Raw genomic sequence first — 19,868 nt, forward strand, 5'->3', positions numbered from 1 at the left:
AGGTCTAACAATAAACTAAAAATGAATAATAGTTATGAATAACAACAAAACAAAATCAGTGTGAATTTGATTATATTCACCTTCTTATTGATCTAAACATTATATTTATTCTAGTTTCGAATATGCAATGTAAAAACACTGTATTTTATTCCTATTGAATAACAAATATATCATACTTGTGTTTGCTCAAGTATTTATTAAATAATTTTTTAGTATTACTAAGATTTTAATAGGAAATAATATAATCCTTTAATATAATATGAAATCACAACCCAAAAATTATAATAAAATATCAAAATAAATTCATAGCATCTTAATAATTTAAAAATTAAATATTAATTATACTCATATTCATATCTAATTAATCCAAATGCTTTATATTTTTGTATCCAAACATTCTATATGTATCCACATATAAATCTATTTATCTTCCCAAACAATGGCTTCACTCTAAAAGCTCTTTTCATATTGTAGAGACTGATTGATGGCTCACAATCCAATGAGAGTTCTTTATTCTTTTTAGTTGCTACCTAATCTTGGTTAAAGTCTACTTTTCACAAGAATGAAAAGGAATAATGTCATGGGGGAGATTAACTACCCTTGAATACAAAAATGGAGGAATAGTTGTGTGTACATTTTTGGATTACGGGAAGAGATGCAGCCAAGGTAGAAGGTGCATTATTGAGAAGACCAAATGTATAAACAAAGATTTAGAACAACATCGAGATACAGCAAGACGTTGTTTAAAAGAATATAAAATATCGAGATTCTGCATTGGAGTGAGTACGAATATATCGCTGCAATAAAACTTAGAATAATGTCAAAATATCATTTAAAATATTTAAATTCAATTTCGATCCTAAACATGGTAATCTTAAAGTTTTCAAAGCTTTTGCGTCATGCACAAGATTTATTAGAGAAGTGACATGTTAGAGAAAAAGAAGTAATTCCATTAAGAACAGTACAATGCAGATTGCCTCAGCGTTGACATCTTCATTCTCTTTAGTAATATGTCGACTTTGGTTAGGTTTTTGAAGCTGTATATTTTATTGGAGTTTTGGCACCAAACTATTTGTTGAAGCTGCTTACACCATAACCAATAAGTTATTACAAAGTTTTTAAGGAGTTGATAATTATTATAATCTTTATCAAGTGAATTTTGTTGTTCATCATCATTATCTTGCATCTGATTTTGTTGAGTATTTGGTTACTGAAAAATATGTTGTGTAGTTGTCACTGCTTCAAGTGGTAAATATTGAATCATCAGATCTTGAAAGTATTGAAACCGAGAATTCATGTGTCGAATCTACTACTCACTTGTTGATAGTCGTTGTAAGTTCAACAATTTCTTCTAAATTAACTTTACTAGAAGATGGTTGTGTTTCTTGTAGGTAGCAATCAACACAGTCGTTCTGACTATTGACACACCCAATCTCGTACACTCGTCCCTTGTACCTTCTGTAAGTTAAAACATGAATAAACGTAAATTGAACACATACAATAATGTGTTCACATATAGATCTTATCATATCATGATTCTCACACAAAACATAAAGTGAAGAAGTAGGCACTTACCTGGATTCATGAGTGATCCTAATTGAGCAGTTACTTTATCTCCTTTTATCCCAATCTATCTCTTGCAATTCCGTTCTTGTCTCACACTTTCGTGATGGTTAACAGTGAGACAACTATTATTTGCAGAGACAGAATCTTATAGCTTTAGTACCCAATCTCCATCAGATGTAGGTTTTCATTAGGTATATCATCAGATATATATATTTCTCACATTAACCAATGAGCCTTTATTCTATTATTATTATTAAATCATATTTGGGCCCAAAGCCCAAACTCTAAGTCATGTGAGTCACTTTATAGAAATTAATATACATAATTTCTTACATTCTCTCACTTGACTCATATGAGTTATAATACTTCCATGATTTAATAATGACATAAATGCGCATTTAAAAGGCCTTACATAAATTGGTTCTATCATTATTCATAATCAAGAATACAGAAATAATAAGAGTCATGGCGGTTACATGTCATTTGAATCAACACATTTCCTTCCATGTACTACTATATCATTCTTTCTCCTTAATATGACTTTATAGTGAGAAATCCATAATAGGTTCAAACATAATGTCATTGTCATCAATAACAACATAATTTGTTTTCCACACCATAATAACATAATTTGCATGCATATACATAAAGTAGAAAACAACATAAATTTCAGAAACTTTATTTATCAATGAGCTCAGAGTGTCAAATAAGCATTAACAACATTCATAATTCACTAGTAAACATAATGCCCATATTTACAACATGACCAGTAAATGTTTTGGGCGGTAACCCTTTTGTTAAAGGGTCAGCAATCATAAGATCAGTGCTAATATGTTCTATTGACACTTTATGTTTCTGAACTTCTTCTTTAACGGCAAAGTATTTCAATTCCATATGTTTAGCACCTTTGGAATACTTGTCGTTTTTAGAAAAGAAGACTGCTGCGGAGTTATCACAATAAATTTTCAGCGGCTTGGCAATACTGTCAATAATTCCAAGTCCTGAAATAAAATTCCGCAACCAATTAGCCTGAACTATGGCCTCAAAGCATGCCACAAATTCAGCCTCCATAGTGGACGCAGCGATGACTGACTGCTTCGCACTTTTCCATGAAATCGCTCCTCCGGCTAAAAGATACACATAACCAAATGTAGACTTTCGTGTATCCACACAGCCAGCAAAATCTGAATCTGTATATCCAATCACCTCAAGATGATCATATCTTTTATAAGTAAGCATGTGATCTTTCGTTCCTTGCAAGTATCTTAAAACTTTCTTTGCAGCTTTCCAATGATCTAATCCTGGATTACTCTGATATCTACCAAGCATACCAACTGCAAAACTAATATCTGGTCGTGTACAAGTTTGAGCATACATTAAACTCCCAACAATAGATGCATAACGTATATTCTCCATCTGTTTCCGTTCCAAGTCATTCTTTGGGCATTGCATGAGACTAAATTTGTCTCCTTTCTGTATTGGAACAGGAGATGTCGAACATTTATCCATTCTGAATCTCTCTAAAACTTTATTAATATATGCTTTCTGAGACAAACCTAACAGTCCTTGTGATCTGTCACGGAATATTTCAATTCCTATCACATAGTATGCCTCACCCATATCTTTCATCTCAAAGTTATTAGAGAGAAACTTCTTAGTCTCACTTAATAGACCAAGATCATTAGTTGCCATGAGAGTCACATATAGTCTTAAAGACCCATTTACACCCGACTCTCTTGCATCCTTCTGGCAATTCTATAAGGCCCCATACATCATTCTATGCCATTGATTTAAGCTCATATTTCATAGCATCTAACCATTATCAGAATTATCAACATTGATGGCGTCTGAAAATGAAACTGGATCATTATCAATACTTAAGTCATTTTCTGACTCTTGTAGATAAACCACATAATCATTCGAAATAGTAGATCTTCTTTATACTATTTCTTGTGGTTGTTCTACTACAGGTTCATTGTTAACTTCATGATTATTAATTTGTTGTTGTTCTTCATTGTTGAGTGGTTCAACTACATTAGGAACAACAATACTTGGAGTAGAGGTACTAGTTAAAGGAACATGTACTCTAACTTTCTTAATCTCCACATTTTGTGAAGTATTACTCCCACTGGTTTCACCATTTTCAATGAACCGTGCATTTCCAGATTTAACAATTCTTGTGTTATGCCTTACTAGGAACCCTGTTCAACAGATACATGGCGGTTTTTTAAAGCATACATCCACAATGAAACAGGTACAGTAATATAAACTGAAACATTCCCAAATATAAAAGAGTATCCGGCATCATCAAGTTTAGACAATAAAACTAAATTCCTAGATATCCTAGGTACATAAAATAAAAATAAAACTATCCATTAAATCTAAATAAAATCCAATGTCGAGCCGACTGCTTTCACTGGAACCTTCTCTCTATTCCCCATGAAGACAAACTTTTCATTTGGCTTTATGGTTCGGGTTGAAAGTAATCCCCTTCTTTTCGAACCAAGCCTTACGTTTCAGACAATCCTTTTGGAAATGTCCAGCTTTCTTGCAGAAATGACATTTGTCATTCTTCTTCTGGAGCGTAGCAGAGGACTCATTTATCTTCAGTGGTCCTTTACCCTTTCCTTGTTTCTTGAAACCTTTCTTTCTAGCTCCTTGATTGTTCACATAATGTATGGAGTGGTTTCCTCGATTCTTCAATCTAGTCTCTTCCTGAACTAACATGCTATGCAATTCATGCATATTCCACTTATCTTTCATAGTGTTATAGTTCATCTGGAAAAGATCATACTCAGACGGTAAAGAGTTCAAAATGAACTGTACGAGAAAATTATCATCCACTGCCATTCCCAGAGACTTAAGTCTTGCCGCAATATTAGTCATTTCAATGACATGTTCGTGCATAGTACGAGAACCATCAAATTTCATGGTGATTAAGGTAGTCATTAATGTCCCAGCAAGAGACTTATCAGCTGTTTGGGAGCACTCTTTCACAGACTTCATGAATTCTTTTGCATTTTCGGTTTCGGGAAGAGTAGACTTAATATTGTTTGCTATGCTCATTCGCATAAATATCAGGCTGAGTCTATTTGACTTTTCCCAAGCCCTATAATGAGCTTTCTCCTTATTGCTACTATCATCGGTAATAGCAGCAGGTTTCTCGATTCGAATGGCCAAATCAAGATCCAATATACCTAAGTGAAATTGGACTTTTTCACTCCAGTCAGAAAAATTTAGACCATTAAAGACTGGAACAGACGTAACTTGCGAATGTAAGGCTACAGGAACAGATACTGCAATCACACATGCTTAACATTAATACTTCGAGTAATAAACTAAACATACTATACAGATTCAGAAAACATTATATGTATACTAATGTTCTCCTTTGGGAGATCCATTAATACACAAAACATAATGATGCTAATAGTATTAACTTTATTTGGTAAGATATATGCATTAACTAGAAACACTTGTTATCTTTGGATATACAAGCAAAAACTAATAACACATACTCACTACCAACAATCATATCCATTAATTATAAGGACAACTAATCAACCTTTGGGTGATCCATAATGCCCTATAATAATGAATTTCCATTTACCCATATACTTCATAATTTAGCATCCATTCTATAGGTAATTGGAATAAAATTTATCAGTAATCTGGAATTAAATAAAACTTAAAGATTTGATCACTTTGGTGATTAACAAATCTATCATACAAATAATTCCAGAAATTATATCATTAATTGAAATAAAATTCATCCATAATTTGGAATTAAATAAAACTTAAAGATTTGATCACTTTGGTGATTACAAATCTATCATACAAATAATTCCATAAATAATATCATTAATTGAAATAAAATTTCATCATCCATAATTTGGAATTAAATAAAACTTAAAGATTTGATCACTTTGGTGATTACAAATCTATCATACAAATAATTCCATAAATAATATCATTAATTGAAATAAAATTTCATCATCCATAATTTGGAATTAAATAAAACTTAAAGATTTGATCACTTTGGTGATTACAAATCTATCATACAAATAATTCCATAAATAATATCATTAATTGAAATAAAATTTCATCATCCATAATTTGGAATTAAATAAAACTTAAAGATTTGATCACTTTGGTGATTACAAATCTATCATACAAATAATTCCATAAATAATATCATTAATTGAAATAAAATTTCATCATCCATAATTTGGAATTAAATAAAACTTAAAGATTTGATCACTTTGGTGATTACAAATCTATCATACAAATAATTCCATAAATAATATCATTAATTGAAATAAAATTTCATCATCCATAATTTGGAATTAAATAAAACTTAAAGATTTGATCACTTTGGTGATTACAAATCTATCATACAAATAATTCCATAAATAATATCATTAATTGAAATAAAATTTCATCATCCATAATTTGGAATTAAATAAAACTTAAAGATTTGATCACTTTGGTGATTACAAATCTATCATACAAATAATTCCATAAATAATATCATTAATTGAAATAAAATTTCATCATCCATAATTTGGAATTAAATAAAACTTAAAGATTTGATCACTTTGGTGATTACAAATCTATCATACAAATAATTCCATAAATAATATCATTAATTGAAATAAAATTTCATCATCCATAATTTGGAATTAAATAAAACTTAAAGATTTGATCACTTTGGTGATTACAAATCTATCATACAAATAATTCCAAAATTTCAATTTAAAAGTAAATACATAAAGCGGAAATATAATTTTTCATTCCTCACTTTCAATCAATTAATTAAAATTTAATTTAAATGCAAATTAAATTACATTATGACATAATAAAATTTCATTAAAACTTTAATTAAACTTTAATTTATTGCAAATAAAATTACATTAAAACTTTATAAAATTTCATAAAAACTTTAATTAAACTTTAATTTAATGCAAATAAAAATACATTAAAACTTTATAAAATTTCATAAAAACTTTAATTAAACTTTAATATAATTCAAATTGAATTAAAACTTTAATTAAACATTAATCAAAATAAAATAAATAAAAATAAAAATAAAGAAACATGATGTTAGGTGCATAAACTTACACCAGTTGCAGTCTGTGCTGAGATAAAAGAAATATTCCTTAATCAGTTCAATATTTAATTTCTTCAATCGCACTTAAGTACAGTTTTACGATGGTTCCTGAATCAATATGGTTTTCTTAAATCCTATATACCCACAATACTTGGTGGTTAGATGTTAGGTGCATAGACTTACTCGTACACGGTCCACCCATTTTTATTTATTTATATATTGTTTCATTATTTTATATTATAATACAATTCCCTTTCATGAAACCCTAAAAATCAATCACAGCCACCACCTTTCACTTTATCATGAAATCCTAAAAACCAATCACAGTCACCACGCATCATGCGGCAACTACCAGCCAAGGACCACCGCGCGTTGCCGACCTTTATGCGAACGCTCGCTCCGAACCACCGCGCGACGCAGTCGCTCTTTCTCTCCAACCCCGACGCCACTACGCGCGAACAAGGTCCAGCGACCACCGCTCGCGCTACGCAACACGTCGCCGCGCCCCACCGCGTGAACCATCGCTGGGCGCGGAGGTCAGAAAACGAAGATACGCCGCAAGCGCAACGGCACCGCGTGTGCCACCATGCCGCCACCGCACCGCGTGTGCCACTAGCACCGCTGCAGTTATGGGTGGTGACGGAAAAACACAGGATGACAGCGGCGAAGGCTTGCAGTCCCACTTATAGGTTCATAGGTTTTTACGTTGTTAATGACATTGATGCATAAATTAATTAAAATTAGGGTTCTCTAATATTGACGGCTTAGGACAATTAGGGAATTATTATAGAGGAATGAAAACCTTAATTTATAAACCTAATTTTAAATTAGGATTCTTAAAAAAAATTGGGAATATCTATAAAATTAGGGTTCTTTGAATTTTGAAAAAAAAAACATTAATGGAGAATCACAAAAATGAGCAACAAGGCTCTGATACCACATGTAAGTTAAAACATGAATAAACGTAAATTGAACACATACAATAATGTGTTCACATATAGATCTTATCATATCATGATTCTCACACAAAACATAAAGTGAAGAAGTAGGCACTTACCTGGATCCATGAGTGATCCTAATTGAGCAGTTACTTTATCTCCTTTTATCCCAATCTATCTCTTGCAATTCCGTTCTTGTCTCACTGATATCTGTCGTTTTGCTGTCAAATTAATATGATTCTAGCGTAGACTTGTCTAACACTAGAGAGATGATAGTATAATTGTGGACAAATGTCCCCAAGTCGTCTCCCAACGAATCCAATAGTAAAATCAGTTTATCAGGGTTTAAAATCTATCTGCAGACAATACAAGTTAGCAATAACAATAAAGATAAAAAGGGGGTTTGAGATAGTTGTGCAGAAAATATAAAAAAAATTAAAATAACAAATAAAAAGCGGTTGATCCCAAGTTCTTCCACCATTGAATTCTTCACAGGTTCTCTAAAGATTAATCTTTTCTCAATCCTCCAACAGAGCTAAACCAGATTGAACATGCGCCGATCTGATTCAACTGAAACTCACCAGTAAAACATGCGTCTACTGGTTTAATCAATACCCACTTTGTTCCATGCGTAGACTCCATGGGAATGCTTACCTCCTCTCCCTTGAATCATGCGCCCAAGAAATTAATTAGAACAATGCGAACTAACTAAGAAACCAAAGTTTAAGATAAGGAAGACTCTCAATCATGCGTTCAAGTACAACCTCTCACAAAAACCAGTTTTCCAGGAGATTAGACAATAAAAACAACTGCTATAGAGAATTAAAAATCGAAACTTTTATTGGAACAAAACCTCATAACTCAATGGGGAATTACAAAAGAATCAACCAAAAAGGTTTAGCCTTCCATGCGGAGGCAAAACAAAAGAATTACTAAGAAGAAAATAAACTAAGAAAACCCTATGAAACTCTCCCTTTTCTCCTTGATGCTTGTGTCCTTTTATAGGCTTTTCTGCTCCAAGGATCTTGAGAGAATATTGTAGTTTATATTTTGTTAACCGTTTCCAAGTTTCTATCTTTCCAGAATTCTTGTATTTTGCAGAAGATTTGCTTCCAATTCTGTTTCTGAGATATTGTAGATTTTATTTTCTCTTTCTTCTCCTCAGAATTTGTTTTCTGTTTTGGTTCAAGAAGCAACTTGGACTTTATAAGAATATTAATTAAAACAATGGATTTATTTATTATTATAGTCCAATAATCTATGAATAAGGCTAGTGAGTGTGAATAAATATATGCTCATCACTCACACTTTCGTGATGGTTAACAGTGAAACAACTATTATTTGCAGAGACAGAACCTTATAGCTTTAGTACCCAATCTCCATCAGATGTAGGTTTTCATTAGGTATATCATCAGATATATATATTTCTCACATTAACCAATGGGCCTTTATTCTATTATTATTATTAAATCATATTTGGGCCCAAAGCCCAAACTCTAAGTCATGTGAGTCACTTTATAGAAATTAATATACATAATTTCTTACACCTTCCACCTACAGCTTGTAACCAACAACTGTTTCATAATCTTTCTTCCTCAACAGGATCCAATGGAGTAGATATCGAGTTAGACGCAAATTGTGACTCAGATAATGCTCGAGAGAATCTACTTTCAGAATCTTCCTATTAAAATGAATAATATTTATTATAATAATAATTAATGGACATGAACAAAAAAGTTGAAAAAAACTAACATGTGTCTGCCTCGATCTATCATCTATAAAATCCCCAATGCTCTTTTGTATATGTGTTTGTTGAAACACTCCATCAATATGGACTGAGCGGCCAAGCTCCTCTATCTATAAACAAAACATTTTATAAATTAAGGAGGTAATAATTAATTATAGATTAATAAAAAAACTTATAGGGAAGTTGTTCTTGCCAATTGACTCGATTGCCTTCGTAACCCTAATGACGATCACACGCCCAATTCTCCCTGCCTTGGTTCGTGCTTTTCTTGGATCAAAACACTATGTACCTAGAAAGACAAAGGAGCGTCCTAGAGATCATTTGCACTTCGACGCTCAAGTCAATAATGGGGCAAAGAAAACCGAAAGTGTGTAATAGTTCTAGTCTCAAGAACTGCATACCTTTGTGAGGTTTCTTACTACCCTTTATATAGTCTTGGGTTTCCAATATTTCCGTTACCCGCATTTAGGGTTTCTGAGGGGATGCCTTAGTGACGCTATTGCCCAATCTTAGGACAATCTAGCGCGTAAGGCTCCCTTACTGGAGTGCAACCTCTAATGGAATGGCCACCTAGGTACCAACTTGTGCACCTAATCTCTGGGACCATCCGTTCTAGGGGTGCCCTAACTGTTCACGTGCCATGCATGCAGCCTGCCCCTGGGAGACATAACCCTAATGGGCCTTAGCACCTCCAGCGGTTCTTTACTTGTGTCGTGCCTGAATGCGCTATTCACACCACACGCATAGACTCTCTGTAAGCTAGGGCTTCTCCCTTAACTCTAGACGGTTTTACGAATAACTGGTGTGTTTTCTGGGACACACCTCTCGTGGTCTAGTTATGTTGTTTGAATCACCGATGCCCGATGTCACATCGCCCTCACTCTGCTACCGAGGACACATCGGCTGATATGATTCCAATAGCAAGATAGAGATGTTTCATAGACATGATATGGAATCAACTTGAGTTGGAATATGAATAGGCACTTTTCTAGAATTGGATCAATGTTCTTTCATTCAAGAACTCACCAAAACTTGAGCCACCAAACCAAAACTCATGAAGAAACCCATTTCTTGCCAAATGAACCGATTGAAATGCACAAGAAAGCAAAGGAACCGATTAAAACTATCTAGAAAGCAAATGAACCGAACAAAAGAAAGAAAGAAAGCTATTGAACCGATTAAAATGGCTAACAAATGAAATGAACCGAACAAAATAAGAATTGGAACAAATGAACCGAACAAAAGTGCAAGAAAAGCCTAAGACATGTTTCTAGAGTTTATATGGACATGGAAATGGATGAATAAGATGGAAAAGAGAAGAGAACTTATGTGGTTGGAGTCCTTGAAGAGGAACACGCCACTTGGAGGATGCAAAGCTCCAAGATGAGTGTAGATGCCGCCACTTGAGGCTCAAAGATTGCTCTCAAGATAAGACTAGGTAAGAGAAGACACAAGTCTCTCAAACACTCACCAATTTGGGAGAATTTCGGTAGTTTCAATATCAAATCTATATTTAGAAGGACCCAAGCCCTCCTTATATAGGAGAAGGACCGGTCATGAAGTACAAGAAGCTTATACAAGAAGCTATCCAAAGGTCCCTTGCACATCTCCCACTTCTAGCGCCTATAGTGAGGTATGAAGGGTCAACTACTAGAATGTTCTAACACTAATATCTAAGTATGCTTTACATAAGAGGTATCTTTAGGTTTCCCTCTTAGCACCTTCCTAAAAACTATATATTTAAACATTTTACATTTTATACAAAAGATACTACAAAAAGAGAAAACATTACCACTACTTCCTAATTCTTTAAATTTGCTCCTTGTAATCCTTTGAGGTAAAAAGGATGATGAGCTAATATCCTCTTGAGCATCTTCATCTTCGGCTTCTTTCTCTTCTTGATCTTGATCTCCATCATACTCCCCGAGTTGGAGAGAATTCGACCACGAATTCTGGAGACCTACAGAAAAAGGAGTTAGATCACTGATATTAAATGTATGACTACCAAGAAATGTATCAGGCATATCTAACTCATAAGCATTATCATTAATCCTCTTTAGGACTTGAAAAGGTCCATCTCCACGAGACATAAGTTTGGACTTCCTTTGGGTAGGAAAACGATCTTTCCTCAAATGAAGCCAAACTCAATCACCTACATCAAACAATAATGCTTTCATCCTTTTGTTGGCAAGTTTAACATACTTGCCAACCTTCTTCTCAATTCTCAATTTGATGTCTTTATGCAAATTTTTCATAAAAGAAGTCTTTTCATCCCTATCTTTGCATCAGACATCATCAAGTATTGGAATAAGAAGAAGATCAAGAGGTGTTAAGGGATTAAACCCGTAGACAACCTCAAAAGGAGAATGTGAGGTGGTAGAATTTACTACACGATTATAAGAAAATTCAACATGTGGTAGTAAATCCTCCCAAACCCTTGGATTCCCGGAAATAAAGCATCTCAACATTTGTCCCAAAGTTCTATTTACCACTTCGGTTTGACCATCGGTTTGTGGGTGACAAGTAGTAGAAAATAAAAGTTTAGTACCAAGTTTGCCCCACAAGGTCTTCCAAAAGTGACTCAAGAACTTGGAATCTCTATCAGACACTATAGTTCTAGGAAGTCCATGTAAATGAACCACTTCCTTGAAGAAGAGATTTGCAATATGACATGCATCATTCACCTTGTGGTAAGGAATAAAATGTGCCATTTTGGAAAAACGATCCACTACCACAAAAATGGAATCCTTACCCTTTGATGTCTTGGGTAATCCTAAGATGAAATCCATAGAAATATCAACTCAAGGCATTGAAGGGATAGGAAGAGGAGTATATAAACCATGGGGATGCACTCTAGATTTAGCTTTACGACAAGCTATGCATTTATCACACAAACTATGAACATGTTTATGCATATGAGGCTAAAAGAAATGCTCATGTAACACATCCAAAGTTTTAGCAACCCCAAAATAGCCCATTAATCCTCCCTCATGAGCCTCTCTAACAAGAGATAGTCTAATGGAGTTTTGGGGAACACAAAGACGTTTTCCTTTTAAAAGAAAGTCATCTTGTATAAAAAAATCTTTGTGTCCACCTTTAGCACACTCTAGATAAGAGAAAAATCAAGGTCATCATGATAAAGATCCTTAATGTGATCAAACCCAAGAAATTGTGAACCCAAAAGATTGAGCAAGGCATAGCGTCTAGAAAGAGCATTAGCCACAACATTATTTTTGCCTTGCTTATGTTTGATCACATAAGGAAATTGCTTAAGGAATTCCACCCACTTAGCATGCCTCTTATTGAGTTTGTTTTGGCTTTTCAAATATTTAAGAGATTCATGATCACTATGAATCACAAACACTTTAGGAAAAAGGTAATGTTGCCAAGTAAACAAAGCTCTAACAAGTGCATATAATTCTTTATCATAAGTGGAATAGTTGAGATGACTACCTTTCAATTTCTCACTAAAGTAAGTTATAGGGTGGCCCTCTTGAAGGAGAACAGCCCCAATGCCTATACTTGAAGCATCACATTCAATCTCAAATGTTTTAGCAAAATTAGGAAGGGCTAAAATGGGAGCATTAGTCAATTTTTCTTTTAAAACATCAAAAGCGTGTTGTTGTGTTTCTCCCCATTTAAAAACCACATCCTTTTTCACTATATCATTGAGGGGTGCGGCTATGGTACCAAAGTTGGGCACAAATCTTCTATAAAAAGAAGCAAGGCCATGAAAACTTTGGACATCATTCACATTGGTAGGGATTGGCCAATTTTGAATGGCTACCACCTTAGATTGATCTACATGGACCCCTTTAATACTAACAACAAACCCTAGGAATTCTATATGATCAAGTGCAAACATACATTTAGCAATGTTAGCATACAAATGTTCTTTCCTAAGGGTTTCTAAAGACTTGTCTAACATGCATCCTATGGTCAATCAAAGACAAGCTATAAATGAGGATATCATCAAAATAAACAACAACAAACTTGCCAATGAATGGTCTTAAAACATGATGCATGAGGCGCATGAATGTACTTGGAGCATTAGTTAAACCAAATGGCATAACTAACTACTCATATAAGCCAAAGTTGGTCTTAAAAGCCGTCTTCCATTCATCACCCGGTTTTATACGGATTTGATTGTAGCCGCTTTTAAGATCAATCTTTGTAAAAATTTGGGAGCCATGCAATTCATCCAACAAATCATCAACCTAGGTATGGGGTGCCTATACTTAATTGTAATGTTGTTTATAGCCCTACAATAGGAACATATCCTCCATGTTCCATCTTTCTTAGGAACAAGTATAATAGGCATGGCACAAGGGCTCATACTATCTTGAACCCACCCTTTAGCAATCAACTCTTCAACTTGTTGGCGAATTTCCCTAGTTTCACTTGGGTTGGTCCTACAGGCGGGACGATTTGGTAAAGAAGAGCCCGGAATCAAATCAATTTGGTGCTCAATCCCTCTTAAAGGTGGAAGTCCTTTAGGAGAATCTTGAAAGACATCATGAAACTCCTTTACCAAATTATCCAAACAATGGGGACTATCCTCAAGTGGTTCTAACTTAAGAGGTCTAGGAATAACTAAAAAGATAGGATTGTGAGCAACTATTTCCCTTTGGACCTCATGTCTAGAAATAAGAAGTGTGTGCTTAGAACTCTTTTCTTTTTCATTCTCCCTCTTTTTCTTCATAAGAATTTGGTCCTCATGGGCTTCTCTTGGAGAGAGAGATTTTAAAATGACCTTGTGACCATGGAAATCAAAAGAAAGTTTATTGGTAAAGCCATCATGAAAAACTTTTCTATCAAATTGTCATGGCCTTCCCAAAAGAACATGTGTAGCTTCCATGGGCACAACATCACACAAGACCTCATCTTTGTATTTTCCAATAGAGAAATTTATGAGGACTTGTTTGTTCACAATGATTTCGCCTACCTCACTTAGCCATTGTAATTTGTAGGGCTTTGTATGAGAGATAGTAGGCAATCCAAGCTTATCTACTACTCTTGTACTAGCCACATTAGCACAACTACCTCTATCCATTATTAAAGAACAAATGTTGTTTTGAATAAGACATCTTGTATGAAAATTATTTTCCCTTTGACTTTCATCAAAAGGTTGTAAAACTTGACCAAGAAGTCTTCTCACAACCAACAAATCTCCTTCAAGTGGACTTTCGCTCTCATGCTCACTTGATGCTCTAGAATGAGAAGAATGGTGAATCCGAATCATGCTCACTAACTACAATGCCATTATGCACAAACATATTCCTTTTAGAAGGACAATTAACAGCAATGTGACCATAACCCAAACACTTAAAGCATTTCTTACTAGACGATTTGATTGGAGATTTAGGAGTAGAAGTGGAAGGCCTAGATTCCTTAGGTTTGAAAGAAGAATCCTTAGAAGGAAGTTTTGAAAAGGATTTTTTATTTTTCCAAGAGTTGTTGTAGTAACCATCATTGGGAGAGTTTTTAAAAAGCATTTCTTTTAGCAATTTGGGCCTCAACCTTCATTGCAAGATGAACCAAAGATCCCAAAGATGAATACTCTTGAAGTTCAACAACATCTTGAATATTCCTCCTTAGGCCACTTACAAACCTAGCTATCATAGCTTCCTCACTTTCTTTCAAATTGACTTTAAGTAAAAGCGTTTCTAACTCCTTAAAATAGGCATCCACACTTAGCGTGCCTTGTTGAAATCGTTGGAGCTTCAACATGAGGTCTTTCCTAAAGTGTGGTGGTACGAATCTAAAGCGCATACACTCAACCAAATCGTTCCAAGAGACTACGGGAGGTCTCTTGTTACAACAAACGTCCGTTACATAGCTATGCCACCATTTCATGGCATAATCTACAAATTCTAGGGCGGTTATCTTCACCTTTTGATCCTCCTCAACCTCATAGGTGTTAAAAATTTGTTCACATTTAGCCTCCCAATCTAGATACACATTAGGATCACTATCACCATTAAAGCTAGGGACTTTTACAAAAGGAACTTGAGGCTTGGTCTCTTGGTGAGGTCTTTGTTCACGGTGGTGACTTCCCCCATTGGAATGATGACGATGCCTCCTTCGTCTAGTATCTTCTCCATTACTGTGAGCAGATGAAGATCCCTTGGAAGAATGCTTAGGAGAAGGTTGTCTACCATGCAAAGAAAGGGAAACTCCTTCTTGCTTCAATTCAATCTTTGTCATACGTTCTTCCAACCTTTGCAATGCTTCATCCTTTTGATTCAACTCATTAAGAACATAAGCCTTATGAGTAGAACGTGGTTTTGAAGATTCAGCACTTGAATATGTATCCATTTAGAAAAGAAAACAGCAAACACAAGAGCAACCAAAGTTAAGAAAACAATGTTAGCAACAACAAATATAACAAAGTTTCGAAGGTAAGAGTCACTCAAATCACTCCAAGAAAGAATACTTCCCTTAACCAATCTGCTCTTGAGGCCTTAGTAACCTCAAATGAAAGATGTCAAAGCAAAAACACTCAATCTCAAAGCCAAGCACCACAAAACCAAAGAACAATCAAAGACAAACAAGAAAAGGTGTAAACAAGAAAGGTTAAACAAAAGGAGTACAAGAATTATGACAAACTCAAAGATTAGTGAATAAAAGACAAGCAAAAAAATAAGGTACTCAATGAAAAGGATGGCACACAAAAGAGACCTACAGAAAAGCACTAGACTAGATGAAGAAAACAAAAACAGAACTACTGGAAAAAAAAATTGTGCAAACTGTGCGTGATGTTTACAGATTTATATGGAATGATATAAAGCGAACTGGATTATGAAATTGAAACCACAGAAAGTTCAAGATCTTATCTCAATAATGGCACTGGAATTACTCAAAAACAGTAAGCCAATTAATTGTGATAAATTTTGTAAAATCACTACCAGATTACAGTACTTTTTTTGGCAGAATTACACACTGATCGTACTTCATTTATCATTTTTTTTGTACTTTGAATTTTGAAGTACTTCTTTTTTCTATGTTTTTATAACACTTTGAAGAACTCAAATCTAGAATTTCAGAAATTTCCAGTAAGCAAATCAATTGCAATAAATCGAAACAGTCAGCACTTTTTCAGGAAAACAGAAGAACCTAACAGGAATGAAAAACAGAATTAAGAACTAGCAAAGACATAATAGAAATGATGTTATAAGAACTTGTATAGGTCTATTACACAAGTATGAAATCAATACTAAAAAGAAAAAGACACCAAAGGATCAAGAAACAAACACATAAAACTGCACTTCACAAAATCAAGAAACAAAAATTACAACAAAAGGACCACAAAGAATTGATAACATCTTGGGAGAAACATGACTTTCACAAAACTTATAAGGATTCAAAAAGCAAAATGACACAAACACAATGTAATAACAACAAGAAAACAGCAAGAAATACCCAAAAATAAACCTAAAACAGAAAGGTAATAACAAGAATGTAAAGTTCTTGAATTAAAAGTGCCACAACAACTCAAAAAAAACAAGAAGAAACCTAAGACTCATGATACCACATGATATGATTCCAATAGCAAGATAGAGATGTTTCATAGACATGATATGGAATCAACTTGAGTTGGAATATGAATAGGAACTTTTCTAGAATTGGATCAATGTTCTTTCATTCAAAAACTCACCAAAACTTGAGCCACCAAACCAAAACTCATGAAGAAACCCATTTCTTGCCAAATGAACCGATTGAAATGCACAAGAAAGCAAAGGAACCGATTAAAACTATCTAGAAAGCAAATGAACCGAACAAAAGCAAGAAAGAAAGTTATTGAACCGATTAAAATGGCTAACAAATGAAATGAACCAAACAAAATAAGAATTGGAACAAATGAACCGAACAAAAGTGCAAGAAAAGCCTAAGACATGTTTCTAGAGTTTATGTGGACATGGAAATGGATGAATAAGATGGAAAAAAAGAACAAAATTTATGTGGTTGGAGTCCTTGGAGAGGAACATGCCACTTGGTGGATGCAAAGCTCCAAGATGAGTGTAGATGCCGCCACTTGAGGCTCCAAGATTGCTCTCAAGATAAGACTAGGTAAGAGAAGACACAAGTCTCTCAAGCACTCACCAATTTGGGAGAATTTCGGTAGTTTCAATATCAAATCTGTATTTAGAAGGACCCAAGCCCTCCTTATATAGGAGAAGAACCGGTCATGAAGTACAAGAAGCTTATACAAGAAGCTATCCAAAGGTCCCTTGCACATCTCCCACTTCTAGCGCCTATAGTGAGGTATAAAGGGTCAACTACTAGAATGTTCTAACTAATATCTAAAGATGCTTTACATAAGAGGTATCTTTAGGTTTCCCTCTTAGCACCTTCCTAAAAACTATATATTTAAACATTTTACATTTTATACAAAAGATACTACAAAAAGAGAAAACATTACCACTACTTCCTAATTCTTTAAATTTGCTCCTTGTAATCCTTTGAGGTAAAAAGGATGATGAGCTAATATCCTCTTGAGCATCTTCATCTTCGGCTTCTTTCTCTTCTTGATCTTGATCTCCGTCATCGGCACACCCTTGTGATCGACGTCTGACCACTCATCGGCGTCCTAGCACGTACCGCTTGTGGGACCCAACTTACGTGGCCCATCGTCACTAGCAGTCAATGACGCCCGAGGACTGGTCGGTACATAAGTCATACCAAACAAATAGCGTGTTCATGCATGCTAATGGATCCTCCAGTGTGCAGACATCCACCTTTTTCTATAAACAAAAAATTTTATAAATTAAGGAGGTAATAATTAATCATAGATTAATAAAAAAAAATTATAGGGAAGTCATACCAAACGAATCACGTGTTAATGCCTACTAATGGATCACTCCAGTGTGTAAACATCCGGCTTTTTCAGACAAACGATTCTTTTTAGCTATATCACATTTGGATCGATACACAGGCATGTTCCACTTTTCTAGGAGGTTGTTCCAAACACTATTGTCAATCCATTCTGGTCATTTACCTTCTTAGCGAGCCATTTTAAACATTTGTGAAAGGGTGTGAGAAGCCTTCGTATGAAAATTTTTCTTAACTGTTTCCTCATCCTCAACCCTCCATGTGACCTTCCTCTGCAAAACAACATGAATCATCAATCCAAATTCTAAAATATAAGCATTTTTAAAGGAAATAAAAAGGAAGTACCTTAAAATGTTGAAAAAATAAATCCCGATCAGCCTTTGGGATTGCCCCCTGTGTTAGCCATAGCTCACCAAATTGTTGTTTAATGGTGAAAGTGATGGCCTTTGATGCAATTTTTTATGGTTAAAACCTAAAATACCAAAACAAAGTTAGTCAAAATTATAAGACAATAATAGTAAATTATATACATTGAATTTGATTATATTCTTACCCTCCCCCAATAGGCTGAATCAGAGGGTGATCACCAGCTGAGAGGATTTCCTCTAAGTTATTCGATGCAAAAGTTAAATGTGTCCTTCCAAGATTTGTATATGGAGTTGATGCATTAGAACCAACGCGTGGAGATGGTATTGATGCAGTAGCATCTGCTACGGGTGGGTTGGATGCAGTAGAAAAAATAATAGTAAATGATGGATTTTTGAAATTTTGGTCCACCCAAATCCCCTTTCATATTTTTACTCTTGTAATATCATCGTTTTCTTTTTTAATTCTTGTAAAAATATTTCTTCTTTTTTTTCATTTTAACTCCCTCATAGTTTCTATTTCTTTCATATTAATTTAATGCTTAAAAATATAAATTGTTGTTTAGTAATTAAATAGTATTTTTAATTCAGATAATTAATTTTAAGTCTATATAATTTATTAAGTAATATACTTTTATTTAATTAACATAAGATAAACTAGTTATATTTTTATTCAATAATTTACTTTTATTCAAAAACAATTATAATTTACCAACATCTTTATAATATTTTAAAATTGTATAAAAGAATCATTGTTTCCATTTTCTGTGTTTCCACAATATAAAACTAATTTAAATTTATTTATTCCAAATATATTAATTTAAATTTATTTATTCCAAATATATTAATTTAAATTTATTTATTCCAAATATATTAATTTAATTTTTTTTATCTATTCAATTAAGTTGTTCAAAATAAACAATTAATATTGAATAAAAGTATTAATACATTCAATTTTCATTTAAAATAAATAATTAAATCATTTAAAATGAATGATTAAGTCATTCAAAACAAATTATTAAACATTATATATAGTCCATATATTTAACTAATATTATTCATAATATTAGTGAAACAATATGTTAGAACATATAAGAGAGGGTTGAGGTAATTTAAAATTTAATAAATTGAAAAAATCATGGTTATTGGAATCTGAATTTCAATCTTATTATGAATGTTTAAAATACAAAATAAATAAAATATGATATATTTTTAAATAAAAAATATGAAGTTAAAATGTTTAATCACACCGTCACAAAACATAATATAAATAAAATACTTTTTATTCTATATTTAAATCCTACCTTATA

General features: G+C 33.6%; 1 pseudogene; it reads right to left on the minus strand.

Moving 5' to 3' along the window:
* Positions 1-1,207: 1,207 nt before the first annotated feature.
* On the minus strand, positions 1,208-18,454 carry LOC150028861 (uncharacterized; annotated as a pseudogene).
* Between the last annotated feature and the right edge of the window lie 1,414 nt (positions 18,455-19,868).

Source organism: Phaseolus vulgaris, chromosome 3 (assembly GCF_051622355.1).
Source record: "Phaseolus vulgaris cultivar YP4 chromosome 3, ASM5162235v1, whole genome shotgun sequence".
In the NCBI taxonomy this organism is placed as follows: domain Eukaryota; kingdom Viridiplantae; phylum Streptophyta; class Magnoliopsida; order Fabales; family Fabaceae; genus Phaseolus; species Phaseolus vulgaris.